Consider the following 22,447-nt stretch of genomic DNA (forward strand, 5'->3'; position numbering starts at 1 on the left):
CTGATTGAATTTGTTCCACTTCCAAAATGTCTGTACAAATTTGCTTTCGGCAGTGAGAAGTCTTGATGCCATTTTAGCACAAACTTTTCTCATGTTAAGATCTTGAAAGAAAACTTGCCTAACAGTTTCTTTGCCAGTGTTTACCATTTCTGCTATCATTCAAATGCTGAGTGGACGTCAATTCCCCAAAAAATTCACATTTTTGTTTTTGCTGTGCAAGGCCTTCCGGAACATTCATTATCTTGGACATCCTCACGACCATCACTAAATCTTTGTGCTACTCAAACACCTGTGCACATTACATAGAATCTGCCCCGTAAGCCTTGCTTAGTATACGGACAGATTTGGTGGCCATTTTGTTCAATTTAACTAAAAATTTTAAGTCAACAAGTTTCTCTACTTTTGAACTGAGCATTTTTACGATGCATGGGAAAAACACAACTTATTTAAATGCTGTGTCACAGCAAACTATCTGTGCAAGAGGGGGGAAACTAGCAAAACTGTTTTGGGATAGTCAAAGGTCAGTGTTCCCCCACTCCCTTTTAAATCATGCAGTATGGTTTATTCTTTTATAAGCACAGTCTCAATATGTAATAGCCACACCGCGTAGACTGTCATGTTGGTTTATTGAGTTTTCTTAAGTTCTGCTTCAGAATTGTTATATTTACTGTATCATCAAACATTAGCCATTGTTCTACTAACCAAGTGGACAGAGAGTTACCCCACAAGAGATAGTGTGCTGTAACCATGATTAGTGATACTAATTGTGCGTTAGTCTTTAGGGCATGTCGGTGGGTATTCCTTCTTTAGCTCTCTGTGGGCCAGATGTACTAAGCTTTGAAAAGTGATAAAATGGAGAGTGATAAAGTGGCAGCCAATCAGCTCCTAGCTGCTATGTTACAGCTCTGTTTGAAACATGACAGTTAGGAGCTGGTTGGTTGGTAGTTTATCACTCTCCACTTTTCAAGGCTTAGTACATCTGGCCTTGTGTCTTTCTGTCCTCTTTTCTCATAGTTTCACCCTAGGGCTTGCAAATGTATCAGTTGTATATGATGGCTGGGCAGGGTATAGAGTTTCAATATACTGTCTCATATACTCTAACTAGAATACAAGCTATGTTACTGCTCTTGGAATGGCCACATCCATGTACTGTACTTCTATGAGCACAAATTTGCACCATCTCAGTAAATGGTCTCTCTGGTCCAAGATCTAGAGGGTATCTTGTGCTTAGCCACATGAACAGGCATAACTAGGCCCATGACATTACAAAAAAAGAAAAGAAAAAGTTAAATATAGCAAAACATAATTTAATAAAATGTTAATAATAACACCAAAGAGTTTAACATCTTTAACAGAAACATCTGTTCATATACTGTAGGAATAATATACCACACATGAATTTATAAAGTCACATAACTCTCTGTTGACTTCTAATATCCTAATTTTTTTAAGTAGTGGGTAATTTTTCTCATATATAGTGTATCTAACCATGTAATAAAAATACTGTGTGTACAGTATGTCATGTGTTTGACATAAAAAATATGGTACCAATCAAATTAAATATTTCTTCTACTGTACCAGAAAACCATCCATCATGCTATCTAGGAAGCCTATCAACTTCATTAAGTCAATATTGGTTATTTAGTAAAACACTAGAATGTCAAGAATGTGTAATAGTACAGTTTGATAAGTTGCACCTGTCTCGTGAGAACTTTGTTGTTTTTATTTACTCCAGTTTTGTTCTGTCCTTACAGATTTCCTTCACTGAAGCATAAACTTTAGTTTTCCCTGCTGTTTATGTACATTATTAGTATTTCAGAAAATATAATTTTGGTGTAATTTTTAGCATAAACTATTATTAAAGAGTTAGTTTATTAATTTATTTGTCATCTTATCTACAATGCTTAGAATTTATGTTTAACTATTAGAAAGTCCTACCTGTCTCTACTTTGTAGCTTATGTGATGAGATATAGTATGTGTTCAGGATATTCAAGATAGTGGCACAGCCTAATGGACACATTTTCTCTCTCTTCCTTTTGAAAATGTCAGTAGATGCGGTCACACATACTGAAAGTTTTGTACATACATGCCTATTATTTGTTCTATATATATGCAGTCAGAAGAAATCTATATGCAGGCAGAATGTATCTCAATGAATAATATTCTGCTTTAGCAGACATGCTGGACACAAAAACAGCAGGATAAAAGGGAGTTGTCCCCGGGCAGCCCCGCTAAGTGGTATTGAGAGCTGGGTTTAAAATGCTGCTTTGCAGATGGTCTCTCTTTCTGGACAGTGCTGTTGCATGATTGCAGCTTCTGATAGACAGGTCTCAGGGAAACAAATGTTCAGCCACATGTGGATGGTGAAGTCTCTGTTGACTTTGCTACTATGGCATCCCACCAAAAGTGGGAAGACACTGCCATGTAGAATGTAGAAAGAGAGCTGGCAGAGTAAATATATATATATATCGCAGGGGCTCTGCACTCGCTATATTAACTAACAATAATAAACAGTGGAGTTTTAGTTTATGTATTGATCAATGCATTTAAGCCTGCAGCCCCCAGCAAGGGACCCCACTATACTGCAGGTCCTACTCTATTGCTCAAAACAGTTATCATGAAAATAGCTATCACATTAGTATTAAACTTTAGATATGCTATCGGGTCTAAAGCTCACTGCAACTTTGCTTACTTAGGTGAGACAGTTATCGACACACCTGTTGTAAAGCACTGTATATACAGGTTGAGTATGCCTTATCCAAAATTCAAAATCCCACATTTTTGGGTCCCCTACAGATAAAATTACATATATATTATATATTCTGTGTATACATAGATATATGTATATGTGTCATTATCTCAGTAGGGGAACAAAAAATGTGTGATTTTTAATTTTGGATATAGGATACTCAACCTGTGTGTGTATATATATATATATATATATATATATATATATATATATATATATATATATATAATTATTTCAAAGGAGTGCCAAATAAGGTGACTATTGAAATCAGTTCAGTGTCACTGTTTCATATGTACCCTATGAACCTTATTAGTTCAGAACATTTTGTATCTCTGGGTTACTTCTTTAAACTCCAGGTGGAGGACTGAAGAGATATGGTTTCCAAATTTTGGCATTGGATACAACCCAACAGAACTATCCTGTGTTTCTCTGTAAAGGTAATTTTTATTCTATAAATTATATATAAGTTTTTATTCTATAAATGATATTTTGAAATAATCTTTCTTGATTTACAGGTCATGCAAGAGCCGGATTAAGCCCTGTGGAGGTAGTCAAAATCTCGGGTCCACCCTCGCATATTATCTCCTAATTTGTCTTTAATTTTCCCAACCAACAATTTCAACAAACCATTTTTTTCATTTTCCTGCACTGCTGTGGTGCCTCTTCTTTTTCAAGCTCCGACATTCTGCGCCTACAAAAAAGCAACGACAGACAATATTTACGCTTTGTTCAAGAAAATGAAAGAATTGTTAAGTGTCAGTAAAAAATTAGTAATAGTGCATGAACAAGATAGATTTGCTCTGTGACGGTTGAAATTAGATGATGAAGATAATAAAACTTAATTCTAACTCAGAAAAGCTAACAAATGCAGACGTCAGGTGTATATATTCGTCGATGCTCTTGAAGCTTCTACTCATGAATATTCTAGGAACTCGCGACACACTAACTCACAGAAAGCTTTGTGTTGCTGCCTGGAAATGTATTGAGACGTCCAACAGCAGCTTCGCAGATCAAAGTAATTGCATACAAATACACAGTAGTGTTCACAGATCCTTCGATAACCGATTCCCTGAGTCACGCAGAATGGCCGCTGGAACTGACATGTTGGAACCATGTTTTCTGTGTACAGGATCGCACGCTGTAGGCTGAGGCATGCCCTGAAATCATGCCTGCGTTTTTGCCATCACTCCTTATTATCTCCCCAATACGGTCTCAGAAAGTCAATCACTTTGCAAATGAGTCTTTACTTCGAGCAACATCACTAAAGTAACTTGTCGTGTGCGCAGTGCAACCCGTCCACATGCGCTGTGGGCCAATAATCACTCAACTCTGTAAATACTGCCATTGTGTACAACTCTGAATCCGGCCTTCTGCCAGAAAAGAGAGCTAAAAACCTTTAAAAGCATGTAGTAAGTCCCCAGCTTTGCCACAAGACAAACAGGTTAATGTGACTGTTAAGCCTAAACTACCTGTAAGCTATCATGGTTTGCAAGTATACACACTTGTAAGTCTGACGTACGTCAGACACAAATGCTACTGGTTTTCAGCTGTATATACCTTCACATGCATCTGTCTTACATACAGTATGCCCAGAAATGGGCATTTTCCTGCATTTATCTGGGACACAAAAGTGCCCATTTCTACGTGTGCCCTCTAGGAGTCCACCTAAGTTTGTATGGTCATGCTGTGCAAGAAGCACACTAAAGTTCAAACTCCTACATCTTTATATCCACTCCTTTCATTAAATTAAACTTGTTTCTAGCTTAAATTCATCACCTGAGTTATGGGACATTAGGACAGGCTGCAGTACACACGGTGCTTTTATTTTTGTGAAGCTTTTTCCTTATTAAATAGCCTGAATTGCCCTTAAAAATGTGGTTCTCTGCTGAAGTTTGTACCGTTCCACACAGCAAAGAACACAGCACTCTCCATAGCTTTAACGCATTTCAATTTCAGTTCTGCATGGCCCACAGTGCATCAACATGCCCCACTGAGCACTGCCTACGTGAAAACAGCACATTACATCCCAGTTACAGCTCATCAGTCGTAAGTGGAGATGTGGTTGAAATGCGAACAGCTCTGTGTCACCCATAGCTACATATATTTGCCAGGGCCACCAAGTGTGGCCACAGGCACAGGTAAAAAAAAGTCTGATGTTTGGTTCTGGCATGTACAGCTCAAAACACACAAGACACTATCATGGATAATGAAGTGTTAACGTGCCTTTATCTACTTTATAATGTAAAGTGACTTGTGGACACAGCGAGCCTGGTATGATATACCGGCAGACGGGTAGCTGGCTGTCAGTATCCTGACAGCGGCATCCCATCTGCCGCAATATCGGCAGCGAGGCAACAAGTCCCCTCACGGGCTCACTGCGCTCGCCATGCTATGGGCCCCAGGTTCTATTCCCACTCGGTTGGTGGCGTGGACCTACCAACCAAGTGGGAATTAGGGGCAGGTGTTGGTATGGTGGCCATCGGTCAAGTGCCGGAGGTCGGGATTCCGGCGTCAGGATCCTGAACGCGGGGATCCCAACCGCCGGCATTTTGACTGCATCCAGTCTTGGCACAATGTACATATTTGTGAAAAAATGAGCTAAAAACTGACATTCATGAAATGTAAAGGGGCCATGCATTTTTCTTTTCTCTCATTATGGGGATTTTATATTGCTTTCCAGTGCATAATATAAGTGTTGGTAACGCCGCATCTTCCTGTTTCAGGATAGTCTGAGCAGTGGGATGCAAGTAGAAAAAATGTCTCATAGGTACTGTGTGCACGCGCCGAAGGCGCACTTGCCCAAAAAATGAGTGTGGCCAAATGCCACATGGGGCATGGCCAATGAAAATGGGGGACGTGATACACATATGGGTGGGCCAGATACACATATGACCCCAATAGTGCCAGATACGCCCCCACCGTGCCAGATATGCTCCTACAGTGACTGATATGCCCCCACGGTGCCAGATGCACAAATGCCCCACGGTGCCAGATGCACAAATGTCCCACGGTGCCAGATACACAAATGCCCCACGGTGCAAGATACACAAATGCCCCAGAGTGCCAGATACACATTGTCCCAGAGTGCCAGATACATATTAATACACATTGCTCCAGAGTGCCAGATACACATTGCCCCAGAGTGCCAGATACATAATAATACACATTGCCCCAGAGTGCCAGATACATATTGCCCCAGAGTGCCAGATACACATTGCCCCAGAGTGCCTGATACATATTAGTACACATTGCCCCAGAGTGCCAGATACACATTGCCCCAGAATGCCAGATACATATTAGTACACATTGTCCCACAGTGCCAGATACATATTAATATACATTGCCCCAGAGTGCCAGATACACATTAATACACGTTGCCCCAGAGTGCCAGATACACATTGCTCCAGAGTGCCAGATACATATTAATACACATTACCCCAGAGTGCCAGGTACATATTAATACACACTGCCCCAGAGTGCCAGATACACATTGCCCCAGAGTGCCAGATATACATTACCCCAAAGTGCCAGATACATATTAGTACACATTGCCCCAGAGTGTCAGATACACATTGCCCCAGAGTGCCAGATACATATTACCCCACAGTGCCTCTCCTCCTCCTCCCCCTCCCCGCTGCCTCTGCCGTGATGGTTGTGATGTCCATGCAACCTGCGCTGCTCAAGGAGTGACACGGCCACAACCCGCCCAGCCAGCCCCCAGGGTCTTCTGCGCGCCTGCCGCGGGAGCGTGATTACGCCACGGTCACGCTCCCAGCAGGCTGGGAAGGTGAGGCGCGGAGGCACAGTGGCAGCATTTTAAGTAACTGTAATAGTATTACTTAAAACGCGTAATAGCTGCTAACGGCGGCTTTGGCGAGCGGCGGCCCGCCGGAGGTGGGTACGGCGTACTGGCAGCTAAGTTCTTAACGGTACGCTGTACCCAAGCGTACCCACACACGTGCACCGCTGAGTCTGAGCAACTCATAACAGTTACCTTGCAATCATAGCTAACATTCTAGTACAGTATATCACATTTTACATGGTATTAGTACAATACAGGTGATTTCCTCCGGGTACTCTGGTTTCCTCCCACAATCCAAAAATATACTGGTAGGTTAATTGGCTCCCAACAAAATGAACCCTAGTGAATGTGTCTGTGTGTACATGTGATAGGGAATCTAGATTGTAAGCTCCACTGGGGCAGGGACTGATGTGAATGGACAAATGTTCTCTGTAAAGCGCTGCGGAATATGTGTGCGCTATATAAATAACTGGTAATAAATAATAACTGGTAATAAAAAGCATCAAATTTTAAATGTGGCCCAATTTTTTTAGTTTAAAAAAATTCAAATTCAACCAGAAGTAACAGATTTTTTGACATCTACTTCCCAGGGTGATAGATATAAAACCAGTGGTTGTATTAGCTAAAACATGATTACATAACCTTCTCTGTGCCTAAAGCATACTTTTTACAGCTTTGCCCGGCTATCATTATTATTTTATGCACAGCACACCTTGTGCTGTGAGCGTGATCGGAGAGGGGCTGAATACACTCCTAGGATTTTATTATCAAGCTAACGTCCTGCTTTGCTGATTACTGCAGCTCTGCATTTCATAAATGAAAGCACCGAGTAAATTACCACCTCTTGTTAATACAGACTGCAAGAAGGGATTTCTAAATCCTTCTTAATGAGAAGAACATATTCAATTGTGTGTCTCAAGCCCATCAATTCCAGGTTTGCCTAAGAAAAGAAGCCAACCTATTATGTCCAACAGCCACTTGCTAATTTAACAGTGCCATCGTTAGGAGGATAAATAAACCAAGAACTATTTTCTTTAAGCACGGAAAATAGTTTTGCCTTACAGGAGGATTAGTGTATCCAGTCTTGTGTCTCTTGTCTGGGTGTATTGCACCAGAGTCATTTAAATTTGAATAGATCATCTCGGTTTTGCAGCCTTTCCTATAATTTGTGTCATTTATAGAAAAAAAATATAATATAGGGATTTTGGTTTTAACTGAAAAAGTCCTAAAAATTAGAAAAAAAATACCAATTACTGTAAGAATTTTAGGTTTAAGGTGAAAAAAGCAAAAATCTGATTTCTCTGTGGATCTTGAAGACAGATAATTTGGGTCATCACTTCCTATGCTGGGTTTCTAGGGCTTTAATGTAAAGATATGTACCTCTCCTGCGGTGGAGATGGAGGCCATCAGATTTTCTGGTAAGTAGTTAATGGGCCTCTCTTTGAATTCCTGTTACCTATTTTGCCACCCTTCCTTTAAATGCTTATTAATGTCATCTTGCAGCCCACCTGGCTACATTCTCTGTGGCACCCTATTCCCTTATCAGTCCTCCTCTCCATTGGACATCAAGGGAGATATTCAATTTGCCTGCAACGATTGCTTGTATAAAATGTTGCTGCTGGGGGCTATCTAATTAGCCCCGATAAGCCGGAGCGTGACTCCAGCAGGCGAAGCAAAATACCCGATAACAGCCCCGTTTTCATCCGAAAACTGGGTTATTTCACCCGAAAACACACAGGTTTCACTGAACCTGTGTGTTTACGGGTGTAGCTGCACTCGTTACCGGCCAAGCTAATTAAATAGCCTGACCGCAGACCCGAAGAAACATCGGGGGTTTTTACTCCTGATGTCTCTTCGGAGGCAAATTGAATATCCCCCCAAGTCCTCTTTAATCTTTGTTCCTGGCAATGAAAGGGATTTAGGGGTCTATTTATTAACATTATTTTTACTAAAATAATGTGAAAAAGGGTGTTTTCACATTATTTTAGTATCACCTGAATGTATTAAAGGGCATTTGGAGCAGTTTTCATGAAAACCTGCTCCAAACCCTTTAATTCACTTTTTTTTAGTAACCCACATTGCATTCCCCATACTTATAATGGGAAATGTGATGTGGCCAAATTTACTAAAAAAAAAAAAGTGAAAAAATACCGCAGTATGCCCTGTGATAATCTCGCCAGCTCAGGCTGGTGATTTCACAGAGCAGCACTGCGATGTGCACCCTTTTGCCCAGCTTTCTCTACCCCTGGCAGAGAAAGCTGAGCGGGGACCTGGCAGAGTGATCAGCTATGTGTGTCCGATGGACACACAAGCTGATCACAGTGTAAAAAACAAAACACATACTCACCTGTCCAGGGAGCCGGTGTCTGCTGCTCCGGTGAGCGCTGCCGGGCGCCGGGTCCCCATATGCTGCGCTGTGACCCCGGTGCAGTAAGGTGACACTGCAAAATGGCAGCGCACTTTACAGCACCGGGGGTCACAGCGCAGGAGAAGGACCCTGCGCCTGGCAGCCTCCTGAAGCAGCGCGGACCGGCTCCCTGGATAGGCGAGTATATTGCTCTTCTGGGGGGGGGGGGGGGTCCGTGGCGTGCAGGGGTAGTCTCGACAGGTGGGTCAACCGGGCAGCGGCGGTAGCGGTGATGTCGGCGGGGGCGGCGCATGCGCAGCAGGACGGCGCATGCGCAGCAGGACATTGGGGTATTTTTTACGAAAAATACCCTGATGATGCTGCGAAGAGGCATTGCAGGGACAGAGCTTGACCGCAAGCTCTGTTCCTGCATGCGATAATTGATACATCCCTGCGTTGTAATCAATTATCGCAGTGCGAGTTGGGGTGATTGTATCACCTGTCATCCGCATCCTGGATGCGGATGGTGATAAATAGGCTCCTTAGAGTGAGTCAGGACATATGACTGGCCAGAGTGGGATAGGTCAAGATCCCCAGCGCAGCAGCAGGCAGAGGCCCTCATTCCAAGTTGATTGCTAACTGCCGTTGTTCACAGCACAGCGATCAGGCTAAAAATCGGCTGTTCTGCGCATGCGTACGGGCCGCAGTACGTACGCACGAAGTACTTTCACACAAAACTATGCAGTTTTACACAAGGGCGAGCGACGCTTTTCTGTCGCTCTGTTGATCGGTGAGTGATTGACAGGAAGTGGGTGTTTCTGGGTGGTAACTGGCCGTTTTCGGGGAGTGTGCTAAAAAACGCAGGCGTGACAGGCAAAAACGCAGGCGTGTCTGGGGAAACGGGAGTGGCTGGCCGAACGCAGGACGAGTTTGTGACGTCAAAGCAGGAACTAAACTGTCTGAAGTGATCGCAAGGTAGGAGTAGGTTTGGAGCTGCTCAGAAACTGCTTGAAAATTCTTACGAGCAGTTCTGCTAACCTTTCGTTCGCACTTCTGCTAAGCTAAGGTACACTCCCAGAGGGCGGCGGCTTAGCGTTTGCACTGCTGCTAAAAGCAGCTAGCGAGCGATCAACTCGGAATGAGGGCCAGGGTCCGATGAGAGAAAACATTGAGAAGAAATTTGACAGATAAGGTGAAACGCAGAGATTGAGGGAGATAATTGTATCACAACTAAAAGCAAAAGAGACAGAAGAGCAATAAAGGAGAATTGGTCACAAAGGGGGATATTCAATTGTTTGAAAAGTCAGTTGGGTGTCTGTTTTTTCCTGTCTATTAGATAGGGATAAAAAGACACCCAACTGACTTTTCAAACATTTGAATTTCCCCCAAAGGGTGGAAAATTACATTATTGGAAAAGGATTAATTGCTAATAGATTTATAATCCCTTCTTGTCTGGAACCCTTTCCTTGGCCAATGGCACTGTCTCATTTGAGATCTCTAAGAACATCTGTATTCTGTCACCTGACTCCATTTCCACTGGTCTACTAAAGTGTACTGACAGAAGTTCCGGAAGCAATGCAATTGGTAGTTACAGTGCTACAGCCCTAAAGGGGCACCTCATGCATTGCTCCAGTGTCAGGGCAACCAGTCTGTATTACCTGTTATATGGGGGCCCCGTATGGCTGTCCGGTGGGAGGGAGCGGAGGGCGGATAAGCTGCTGGGAATATGCACATAGAGCAATCGGTGCCTCCAGACAGAGGGCATGGTGTGGGCAGAACAGCATTCACTGCTCCCACTATGTCCACACCATGCTGCCAGTATAAAGGCACTAACCTCTCTTGTGGTTCATTCTCGGCACTCAGCAGGTGATCCACGCAAGGTGAGATTTGTGGGGACATCAGAGTAAGCGTGGAGGAGGGTTTGGTTGTGTCTGTGCAAGAATGCAGCGCAGTGTATCTGTTTGCGGGGAGGGCAGCTGTATGAGTGGGGAGAGAACGGATTGGGGAGAGCTGTCTGTGTGTGAATCTGTGAGAGGTAGGTGGGGACAGGGGTGTAAGAACTACAACTGTCATGGGGCAGAAGTAGGGTTGCCACCTCATCCCTTTAATTCTGGACACATTAATTACACAGGTTCTGTGGCTGGCTGACTTCAAGACTCCATTTCACCTGGTTTTAATCTGCCACAGAACCTGTGTAATTAATATGTGCCCAGAATTAAAGGGATGAGGTGGTAACCCTAGGCAGAAGGCAAAGGACTACTCTAGGGCCTGGAGCCCCTTTTTCTAGCATTTGGTATGTCATTTTATGACAGTTGTAACAATGACTGTAGATATACAATGACTCCCAATGCAAATTTTCGCCAGTGTTTCTAGGGTTGGCCAACACCAGTTTAATTGTTTATTTTACTATAAAATGTATTTAGATATTATTAAATAAATATTATTATTATTATTAACTACAAATTAGTACAATAGCTGTTAGAAAGATAAATTCAATTGATTATCTTAAAAATGTATGTTTTTCATTGTCATTAACCAAGTTTTTGTTCAGATTTCATTGACAGATTAATCTCATTTGATTGGGAGTATTTTTAATCTATAGTCACTGCCTCACTGGTTATGGTATGTGCTATAAATTTAAATTGCTGTATCTCATGTTTCTTACTAGTTGCCACGCACGAAATTCATGGTAAAAGTAAAGTGAATAGTTGTTCATCAATATATGTTATTTATTAAATGTTTATGAATTGTACAGTTTTTTTTTTTAAATCAATCAATCAATCAATCTGTATACTGAGGGAATCTATACAAAGAACATTTGGTAGTTATACTAACACAATCTATATTTTAAAAATGTTTCACATGTTTAGAACAGATACCATGACTTCAGAATGTAGCATGAAGGACCTACTCCTATACTTTGCCAAAAATACGTAAATTCAGCGCAGCTGTGTGTTCTTGATGAACAGGAAGTACCAAGATCTGCATTAGGCATTTCTGTTTCATGGTAGACCTCAGATACATTTTCAGGTGGCGAAGTTCGCTAAAGGTATGCACCAATGTTGCAAATGAAGTGGGCCCAGTCATGACAAGCAACAATAGCAATACCACCTGCTGGAGAAGAGCTCTTGTTGTGTCATACTCCTTACGGTGCTTTTCAGTGAAACCACTGCAGGAGAGGTGCTTTGCCGGGCAGATTCTTCAACAGCTGAAGTGTAGAAGGATATGGGTGAAGGGGGAGCACACACAGTCTTTGCCCACCCAACAAAAATCATGGTTACCCTGGTTCCTATGCCCCTGGGTGGGGATCAGCGTGTGTTTGAGAAGAGGGGAGCTGAGTGAGTTGCTATAGCAGAGTGTGGGGGTAGTCTCATAGGCAAATGCGGGGAAGGGGGTTTCCGGTTGCCCAGACACCCCCTTCCTCTTGGCAAGTGGCTCAAATTATGATACCAAAAGCAATGGTAAATAAAACAATTACTAGAGCCGCCGCCAATTCATGCAGTTTAAGGGACAGAGCAGAGCTGCTGCACATGCCCAGTGGTAGCAGCTTATGCTACCAAGTTGGTTATGTGTGTGGATCTGATTCCCCAATCAGTGCATTGGACCAGAGAGTGGATACCAGGAAGAAGAGAAAGGAGCCTTACCAGGTGGGAGAATGTGTGCTTAGAAAGTGCAGTACTGGTTCTATTATGTTTGTGTATTTATTTATTTATTACGGTACATGTTTAAACTTTTCCTGAGGATTCATTTATATTATTTAAATGTTTAATACAGCCTATACTATAGACCATCTATAGTGTTAAATATTAATACTGTATTCCTTAAAGTATACAGTGTATAAAAAGAGCAATGTTTAAATGAATGTCCAAGGTCATTACTGGATTCTTCAACAACTCCCCCAGACTCCTGCACTGACTCCAATGTTCCGCAGAGTGGGAGATTGTGGACTGCATTTGGAAACCCTTCTGTAGAAATCTGTAGGTGGGGGGAGCTGTGTTGTGGGATCTGAGTGTGTGGGGAGAGCTGTGTGAGGAGAGGAGAGATATTACAGTGCCTTGCTAAAGTATTCACACCCCACCCCACCCTTGGCTTTTTACCTATTTTGTTACATTACAACCTGTCATTTCACTTTTTTAATCTGAATTTTATGTGATGGATCTGCACAAAATAGTCTAAAGTTGGTGAAGTGAAATTAGAAAAAATTATATAAAAAATAATTTTTATAAATAAAAAATTGAAAATTGGCATGTGCATATGTATTCACCCCCTATGTTATGAAGCCCCTCAAAAGTTCTGGTTCAACCAATTACCTTCAGAAGTCACATAATTAGTGAAATGAAATCCACCTGTGTGCAATCTAAGTGTCACATGATCTGTCAGTATAAACACACCTTTTCTGAAAGGCCCCAGAGGCTGCAACACCACTAAGCAAGAGGCATCACACCATGAAGACAAAGGAGCTCTCCAAACAAGTCAGGGACAAAGTTGTTGAGAAGTACAAGTCATGGTTGGGTTATAAAAAAAATCCAAATCTTTGATTATACCCCAGAGTACCATCAAATCCATCATCTTCAAATGGAAAGAACATGGTACCACAACAAACCTGCCAAGAGAGGGCCGGCCACCAAAACTCAGTGACCGGTCAAGGAGGGCATTAATTATAGAGGCAGCACAGATACCAAAGGAAACCCTGAAGGAGCTGCAGAGTTCCACAGCAGAGACTGGTATATCTGCGCATGTGACCACAATAAGCTGTACACTCCATAGAGCTGGGCTTTATGGAAGAGTGGACAGAAAAAAGCCATTACTCAGTGTTAAAAATAATGTATGGAGGAAGGTGCTCTGGTCAGATGAGACTAAAATTGAACTTTTCGCTCACCAAGGAAAACGCTATGGCGCAAACCCAGCACATCCCATCACCCCAAGAACACCATTCTCACAGTGAAACATGGTGGTGGCAGCATCATGCTGTTGGAATGTTTTTCAGCAGCAGGGACTGGGAAACTGTTTCGAGTCGAGGGAAAGATGGATGGTACTAAATACAGGGATTTTCTTGAGCAAAACCTGTTTTAGTCTGCCTGTGATTTAAGACTGGGACGGAGGTTCACCTTCCAGGAGGACAATGACCCAAAGCATACTCGAGTGGTTTAAGGGGAAACATTTAAATGTGTTGTGCTGGCCTAGTCAAAGCCCAGATCTCAATCCAATTGAGAATCTGTGGTCAGACTTGAAGATTGCTGTTCACAAGCGGAACCCACCCAACATGAAGGAGCTGGAGCAGTTTTGCTTTGAGGAATGGGCAAAAATCCCAGTGGCAATATGTGGCAAGCTCATAGAGCAGTGGTTTCCAAACTTTTTTGAATCACGGCGCCCTAGAATATCAGAATTTTTTTCACGGCACCCCTAGGCCAAAAATTTCTTATTGAGAAATTTAGATAGAAATATTACATTAAGTAGATTGCGTTTATATGACATCCTTAGAGTCAGTTGTGTGGTGAGGGACAAGATTTGCTTCTGTTTGGCCACATATTTTATGACTGGCAGCCACCAGCACTGGTTTTGCCTATTATATTGACCATGAATAATTTGAATTGGTCCTGGGCCACCAACCCAGGGCACCCCTGCAAGTGTCCCGAGGCACACCAGGGAGCCACGGCACACAGTTTGGGAACCTCTGTCATAGAGACATATACAAAGCGCCTTGCAGCTGTAAGTGCCACGAATGGTGGCTCTATAAAGTATTGACATTAGGGGGGTGAATATTTATGCATGCTGAAGTTTTGTTATTTTGTCCTATTTGTTGTTTGCTTCACAATAAAAAAAAAATCTTCAAAGTTGTAGGCATGTTCTGTGAATAACATGATGCAAACCTTCAAACAATCCATTTTAATTCTAGGTTGTGAGGCAACAAAACATGAAAAATGCAAAGGGGTGAATACTTTAGCAAGGCACTGTATATTAGGGGCTACAGCTGTGTGAGGGGGAGAGCTGTTAAAGGGGGCTGTGTGGGGGAGATCTTTATGAGGAGGGGATAGCTATATTAGGGGGAGAGCTGTTTGTGTGGTGGGATCTGTATGAGGAGGGAAGAGCTTTATGGGGGGGATCTATGTGAGGGTTAAGAGCTGTATGTATATGTATTCACTCTCTGCCTGTGGCCAGGCTTTCAGTCACTTCCATGCAGCTTGTGGCTGAACACTCCTTCCGAGTCTGCTCCGGTGCTCTGGATTCTTACTGGGTCTGCAACGGTTGCCTGAGCTGCAGAATTGGATGCCCAACATGTAATCCCTCTCCTCTCCACCGGAGTTCCTGTATCTCTGTCCCCTCCTGCTTTACCTTGTCTCTCTGTAGAGACTCTATTCTTCTACTGAATCTTCTCCCTCCTGTCCCTGACCAAAACCATGCCCCCTCATCTTGAGTCCCTGCCCCCTCCTATACCCTGTTTGATTATTCTAATCTACTACCCCCGTCCCTGGCCAAGACCGTGCCCCTAAGTCCCTGCCTACTACTCCATCCTGTACCTGGTCAAAACCCCATCCGCTCTCCCCAAGTATCTGCCCGGTCATCACAGCAACCAGGATAGGGTGATGTCTCTGTATTTTGTTCCTGTACTTTGGATCTCCGAAAGCACAGGGCCAAGACAGAGCCTCCTTCTAGACAGGTACCAGTGGAGGTGCAAAAATGTTTTAAAGCTATGTAGGTGATGGTGTACTTATACAATGGGGAATGGTGTATTTGTTCTTTACTTGTGGTGGGGGGTGTTTTAATACTGTCTGTGCTGGAGGTGGTGTGTTAATGTGTGGGGTGTATTATTGTTATATGTGGGTCACCGGTGGTCTCTGCATTATCTGGTGGTAACTGTGAGACTCTGCATTATCTGGTAGTCACAGCGATGCTCTCTGCATTATCTGGTGGTCACTGCAACACTCTGCATTATCTGGTGGTCACAGCGATGCTCTCTGTATTATCTAGCGGTCACTCTGACACTCTCTGCATTATAGGAAAGGCACTGCAACACTCTCTTCATTATATTACAGGCTCTCTGCAATAAATGGCCGGCGCTGCAAAGCATTCTGCATTTTATGGTGGTCACTGCAATGTACTCTGCATTTTGGGGGTCATTCCGAGTTGATCGCACGTAGCAACTTTTTGCTGCTCGTGCGATCAACTTGACGCTGCCTATGGGGGAGTGTATTTTAGCATAGCAGGGCTGTGATCACTTGTGCAGCCCTGCTATGCTAAAAAAAGTTTCCTGCAGCACAAGACCAGGGTCAGACCTACTTACCCTGTGCGACCGATCCAGTGACGAAGGTCCCGGGATTGATGTCAGACATCCGCCCTCCAAACACCTGCGTTCAGATCTCCACGCCCGGAAAATGGTGAGTAGACGTCCAGGAATGCCTCCTCCCTGTCAATCTTCTTGCGATCGCGCTATCGATCACTTTCTCTTTGTTCTGGCCGTCGCCAGGCAACGACGCGCATGCGCAATGCATCCGCCGTGCATGCGCTGTTCCGACCCCTTTGCACCGCAGCGAAGAACCGCTGCGTGCGAACGGGTCGGAATGACCCCCAATATTGTAGTCACTTAAATGCTTTTTGCATTATATAATGGTCACTGCAATGCTCTCTATTATATAGCAGTCACTGCATTGTCTCTGTATTATACGGTGCTCACTCCACTGTATCTGCATTATATAGCATTCACTGTGTTGTCTCTTAGCATTACATGGCTGTCACGGCGTTATCTCTATATTACATGGTTGTCACTGCATTGCCTCTGCATTATATGGCGGTTACTAGATTGCTTTCTGTATTGTACTGCAGGCATTGTGATGCTCTCTGTATTATATGATAGTCACTGCATTGCTCTCTGTAACATATGGCGGGAATTGCAATGCTTTCTGTCACACCCCTTCAATCAGCTGGTGATATCTTGTTAGCTTTGCTCAGCCTCCTTTCAGTGGGCCATTGCCTTCCCCCTGTAGGTCCTTCATGCCCCATCCCAGCACTGTATGGCTGACAGGTCAACATAATGTCCTTGGTGGCCCAGTAGTCACTTAACTGGTCCTGGCAGCAGCACATCTCTAGCCTTGTCTTCTTGGTGCTGACGTTCAAGTGATGAGCAGTTCCATGCAGACATCTGAAGAGCGGAGTTCCAGTGAGTATTGTCCCCATATCTATAACCTTTACCCCTAACCCTACTCCTAGTGCCATACTTCATTCCCCCATAGCCTATAAAGCTACTGTACAATGTAAGCCTTTCTGGAACAAATGGATATCACTGCATTATATAGTTTGTTTTTAATAAACTACTGAATTCTAGAAGATAAATTACCAGTGAACAAGATAGACGTATGAAACCTGTACTCTGTGCTATTGGGAACACTATGCCTCCCACTGTATAACTGTGACATACGTCTATGCCCCTCCTCACATCATGACATTGCCCTTGTTGTCAGGTGCAGCTCTCACTAATGTAATTACAGATTCAGTATGATTTACTGGCGGACGGGATGCCGGTTGTCAAAATCCCGACAGCGTCATCCCTCCTGCCAGAATGCTGGCAGCGGGGTGAGTCCCCTTGCGGGCTCGCCGTAGGATCTACTCCCACTCTATGGGTGTCGTGGACACCCACGAGTGGGACAGACCTGTTGTGTCGGGATTCCCGCTGGCAGCATTGGTCAGGATTCCAGTATCAGTATCCTGACCGACGGGATCCCGACAGCTAGAAAATTAAATGCATCCCATAATTACACAGTGTACTTTATATGACACTATGGGGGTAATTCCAAGTTGATCGCAGCAGGATTTTTGTTAGCAATTGGGCAAAACCATGTGCACTGCAGGGGAGGCAGATATAACGTGCAGAGAGAGTTAGATTTGGGTGGGGTATGTTCAATCTGCAATCTAATTTGCAGCGTAAAAATAAAGCAGCCAGTATTTACCCTGCACAGAAATAAAATAACCCACCCAAATCTAACTCTCTCTGCACATGTTATATCTGCCTCCCCTGCAGTGCACATGGTTTTGCCCAATTGCTATCAAAAATCCTGCTGCGATCAACTTGGAATTACCCCCTATACACACTAGTATTGGGATGTGCAAATACACAGTAAACAAGAAATGTGCAGCTGATATTTTTAACCAACAAGTGAAACACCGGATACTTGTGGTAATGTAAGAACAAAAAGAAAGGGTATGTATTACAACGCTCTTTCCTGAAGGATAATTCCCTTTAACATAATGTTACTTATGTGTTACCTTTAAATAAGCACACATGCCTTTTTTTTAGTATGGAGAATGAACACACATTTATTATACAAAATTATATACATACAAGTGTTCAAGTGTCAAAGTGCACTACTTCATGCTAAAAATTTTTTTTATAAAGTGCAGAAGTGAATATATTAACATCATATAATAGAAACTCCTAGCTCATACCATATTTGGCTGGTGGTGTGTGCTAGCAGTAGGTGTAACCAGTGCTATTTTCCAGCAGGAACTCAGTTCCTGAACCTCTTATAAAATATGACATAATCAGTAACTGGGTTCCTAAATGTATCCTGGGCCAAAATGTACTTTCCATAAGATAAGTTTTATTTTATAGTCCATTTTGAAAGCCTCCTTTTCTGAAAACTATCATCTATCTATAACATTTTTTAATAGCTCCACCCCCAGACTTCCTGAACCTATTTTTCCAGAAAAATAATACTGGTTGTAACCAAGGTCCATATAGATAGGCAAGGTCAGCGACACACCATCCAGCTTTTGCCCGATTGGTAGGGGAGTCCAAAGGAGTCCATTAAGTATGGCATGGCATCAGTATAATGCGTTTCGTATTAGTTGAATCTTTTATCAAGTGCGGTTGAAAAAGGATTCATCTAATCCGAAACATATTGTGCTGATTTAATGGTAACACATAAGTAACATTATATTAAAGGGAATTATCCTTCAGGAAAGAGCGCTGTAACATACACCCTATAGATGACACTGCCCAATCAACAGTGATCAGCTGCACAGCGGGAGGGTATAAAGATACAGAGGCATAGGCGTTTCTATAAAGGGTGCAGTAAACAAGGTGTCGGCGCCATGTTCCCGGAGACCTGTGCATGCGCAGTATACTACTGCTGCTGGAGAGGGCCTGCGACGGAGGCTGCACGCGGGTCCCCTACTCTCTTGAAATGCCTCTGTACAGGGGGGGCCTCTGAGATTGGCAGATGCTAGAAGATTATCTTTCAGCAGCCGCCCAGTGGGCATTTCTGACTGTTCACACTGTTAACATTCTGCCTGTCGCAAATCAGAACATGTCGACATTCTGAATGGATATCAAATCGCTGACATCTCCCGGGTGCCTACAACTGACAGGTTGTTACATATATAACCCTGTTGCCTCTTAAATGAATAAATCAGATACTGCACGTCACTTCCCGCCTTGGCTTTCAGTACATATGTTTGTTATTCTAACCAGGGTCAGATGATAAACTCTCTAAGAACTATCACCCCTGTTTCCATCTCTGCCATTTACAGAGATCTGGCAGCTGCATGGTGTTGGGGATATGGAGAGTCAAGTGCTTTGGTTTTAGTTGGAATCTGTCAGTATTGACAAAGGACCAAACTTGCAGAAATACAGCGTCTAATTTGTCTTCAGAACATAATTCATTACAGTATATCAATATATACATTGACAATTTACTTTAGATCAGTTTGTCAAGAGCTTATAATAACACAGGTTGATGTAATGAACCTGTTCTGTGGGGCCCTTGTAGCTCATATAATTGTGTCCCATGCTGCAGTTTTTGCGTAAGATTATGTAGATTGACATAAGACATGGATTCTGTGTCAGGTCACTCAGGGTTTTGTAACACTGCAATTATCTGACCAGGAATCTTGGGAGCATGTATCTCAGTGTATCCCGTCTTTAGAATGGTGCAGTTTTCCTTTAAGAAAGAGGCATTATAAAATACCTGTGTGACCCAGCCCAAAGCAATTCTTACATACGACAATTATGTAGTATATCTGAGACATATTTTCCTCCAGTAGGGGACATTGCTCCATTGAAGTTATTAAGGCTCATTAATGATGATGCAAACATGCATGATACAAATACATGGTGCACCAAATTTTTGCATAAATGCATCAGCTTTTACTAGTTAGAACTTGGATTTGCAGGCCAAGATGGTGATGTTTGAGCAGGTGCAAAAGAATACACGTTCAAGTGGAAGGCATTGGACCAATTGCTCAGTGTGAATTATGGGCCTAATTCAGTAATGATTGCAAATTCTGCTAATTAGCAGAATTTGCAAGCCTTTTGCTAGCATGCTGGGGCCCACCCATCGCAGGGCAAGGCCACCCAGCATGCAATTTATGCTTCAATGCAGGAATTAGGGATGCCTCCCTCCATGTTCCCAATCACAACCCCGCCACGCCCCCATTCGCGTTGCACCAGTCTCCATTTAGCCGGCTCCGCAACGCTCCGTCTCCGCTCTGAAAATGGAGCGTAGCCACTGATTGACAGGCAGAGGCGATCGCATTTTCTGTGGGGTGATCGCAATAAATCTGGTTGGATCACGATTTGCGGTCCAACCTGAATTAGCCCCAATATACATAATCCTGTCTAATTTTGCACTAAGGTGCAAAGGGGAAAATTAGCATTTCATTGTTAAGTTTATTTGATAATAGTGGAACAGATTTTTGCAATCACTGACACACAGGTGTGTTTCATGTGATATAGTATTTTGATGTGTTTTGGTTTTGTATCTGTATTAGCTTTGTGCTTTGGTTTTGCCAACGTTTTGGAACTGTATTTTTTTGTCTTCAGAAAAATCATAAAAACAGCTAAAAATCACATACTGTAATTTGTGCCTTTTTTGTTCCTACAGTATTATTAAACTCAATGACATTACTTTTCAGTCATTTTTACTCAATTTTAACCAATATTATTTTCATGCAGTTCAGGCGAAAAGGTTGCACCGAGCTAAGTGGCTGAGTAAGCTACATTACAGTAAGGTGAGGCCTAGTGGCAAAAAGAGAATAAAAGAATTAAAAAAGATTGATTGATTGATTGATTGATTGATAGCAGTAGGCATTGCAACCTGTACGGTCCTTATTCTCTGTGATGGGAGGCCTAACAGCAAAAAGACAAAAAAAAGAAGAATCAAAAAATGATTGACTGATTGATTGTTGTAGGTAACTGTATGGTCCATATTATTTATTCTGCAGCAGGACAATGACCCCAAACATACAGCCAATGTCATTAAGAACTATCTCCAGCGTAAAGAAGAACAAAGAGTCCTAGAAGTGATGATATGGCCCCTACAGAGCCCTAATCTCATCATCATTGAGTCTGTTTGGGATTACATGAAGCAACAGACGGATTTGAACAAACCTACATCCACAGAAGATCTGAGGTTAGTTCCCCTAGATGTTTGGAACAACCTCCCTGCCGAGTGCTCAATTCAATTAGGCATCATCATGTCACGCCAGAGAGAGTGTACAAAATCCTTTACAATGGCAACTCGCTCCCTTTGCCCTTAACTGACTTGAGCCCTACAGGGCATATTCAATTAGTAGGACTTACTGCACTGAGCCGATCCAGTTAGCGGGGATCTAACCTGCCTATGAATCTCTAAGGGTGTATTTTTCCTTGCAGCTTCAGGTTCACATTTATTTGAATAGCCTTTCCCGCTCAGTGTGGTAATTATCTGACAATTAGCCATGGGTTAAACCCTGCGGCTAATTCATGTTGCCCCCATGTCTCTGTTTCATATCTTCATTATTTAGTAGCTGCTGCAAACCTGCTCCTCTGATGTTGTCTCTATGTCAGCCTAGTCAGTAGTTACAGTAGCTGCGGATAGGAGTTCTGTGACCGTCTGGTCTTAAGTGACTTAACTCCCAGTGGAATCCGGTGGATGGTGATACATAAATCAAGGCTAATAATGGTCTCACTTAGTGCTAGCTCTTCAGTCACACACCTGAATAATCTAAATCAGTACTAAACCTAAATGCAGTTGACAAAGTATATATAAATGAAAGGACTATATGTCACTCACTGGCTCAAGTGCACGGGCCCACTGGGAAGAATTAACATTATCTCACACACCTAATAGAAAACTGTCACTTAAGTGTATGCTGTAGATAAGGTATGTTACCTACTCGGGGGAGAAAAACCAGCATGAGCACATAATGGTTCCTTTGTAGGTAATGCATATACTCCTATCTCATGCTATGGGTCTATCGCTTTAGTTCAGTTAGCAGAACGTTGATAATGAGAAATCTTTCTTGCTTCAATGCAATTTCTCCAGGACCCGCACTCGCACATTGCCTTCCTCTTGGAGACTGTGACATTACAAAGTATCTACAAATAAGCGTCAGCATATCTTGTGCAATACTCCTTGGTGCTAGAGTACCATTACTCTTCTAACAATTGATACTTCTTCCTTAACTCAGGTTAGATTTATTTTTAATTGCAATGTCAGGACACCAGCTGCGTGCTGGTTTTTTGGTGATGACATTAAGGAACGTCCCAAGGGGAGCTCTCACTTGTCTTCTATC

At 42.8% G+C, this 22,447-nt stretch overlaps 1 long non-coding RNA gene across 2 annotated transcripts in view; it reads right to left on the reverse strand.

Moving 5' to 3' along the window:
* Positions 1-1,341: 1,341 nt before the first annotated feature.
* LOC135061533 (uncharacterized) overlaps positions 1,342-22,447 on the reverse strand; it is a 95,552-nt gene continuing 74,446 nt past the window's right edge. Inside the window, exon 5 of one of the 2 annotated variants that reach the window (XR_010247926.1) lies at positions 1,342-3,441. This is a non-coding gene — a long non-coding RNA (uncharacterized LOC135061533). The remainder of the gene's footprint in view (positions 3,442-22,447) is intronic. The other variant, XR_010247920.1, reaches the window with a different exon arrangement.

The sequence above is a fragment of the Pseudophryne corroboree genome, chromosome 1 (assembly GCF_028390025.1).
Source record: "Pseudophryne corroboree isolate aPseCor3 chromosome 1, aPseCor3.hap2, whole genome shotgun sequence".
NCBI lineage: Eukaryota > Metazoa > Chordata > Amphibia > Anura > Myobatrachidae > Pseudophryne > Pseudophryne corroboree.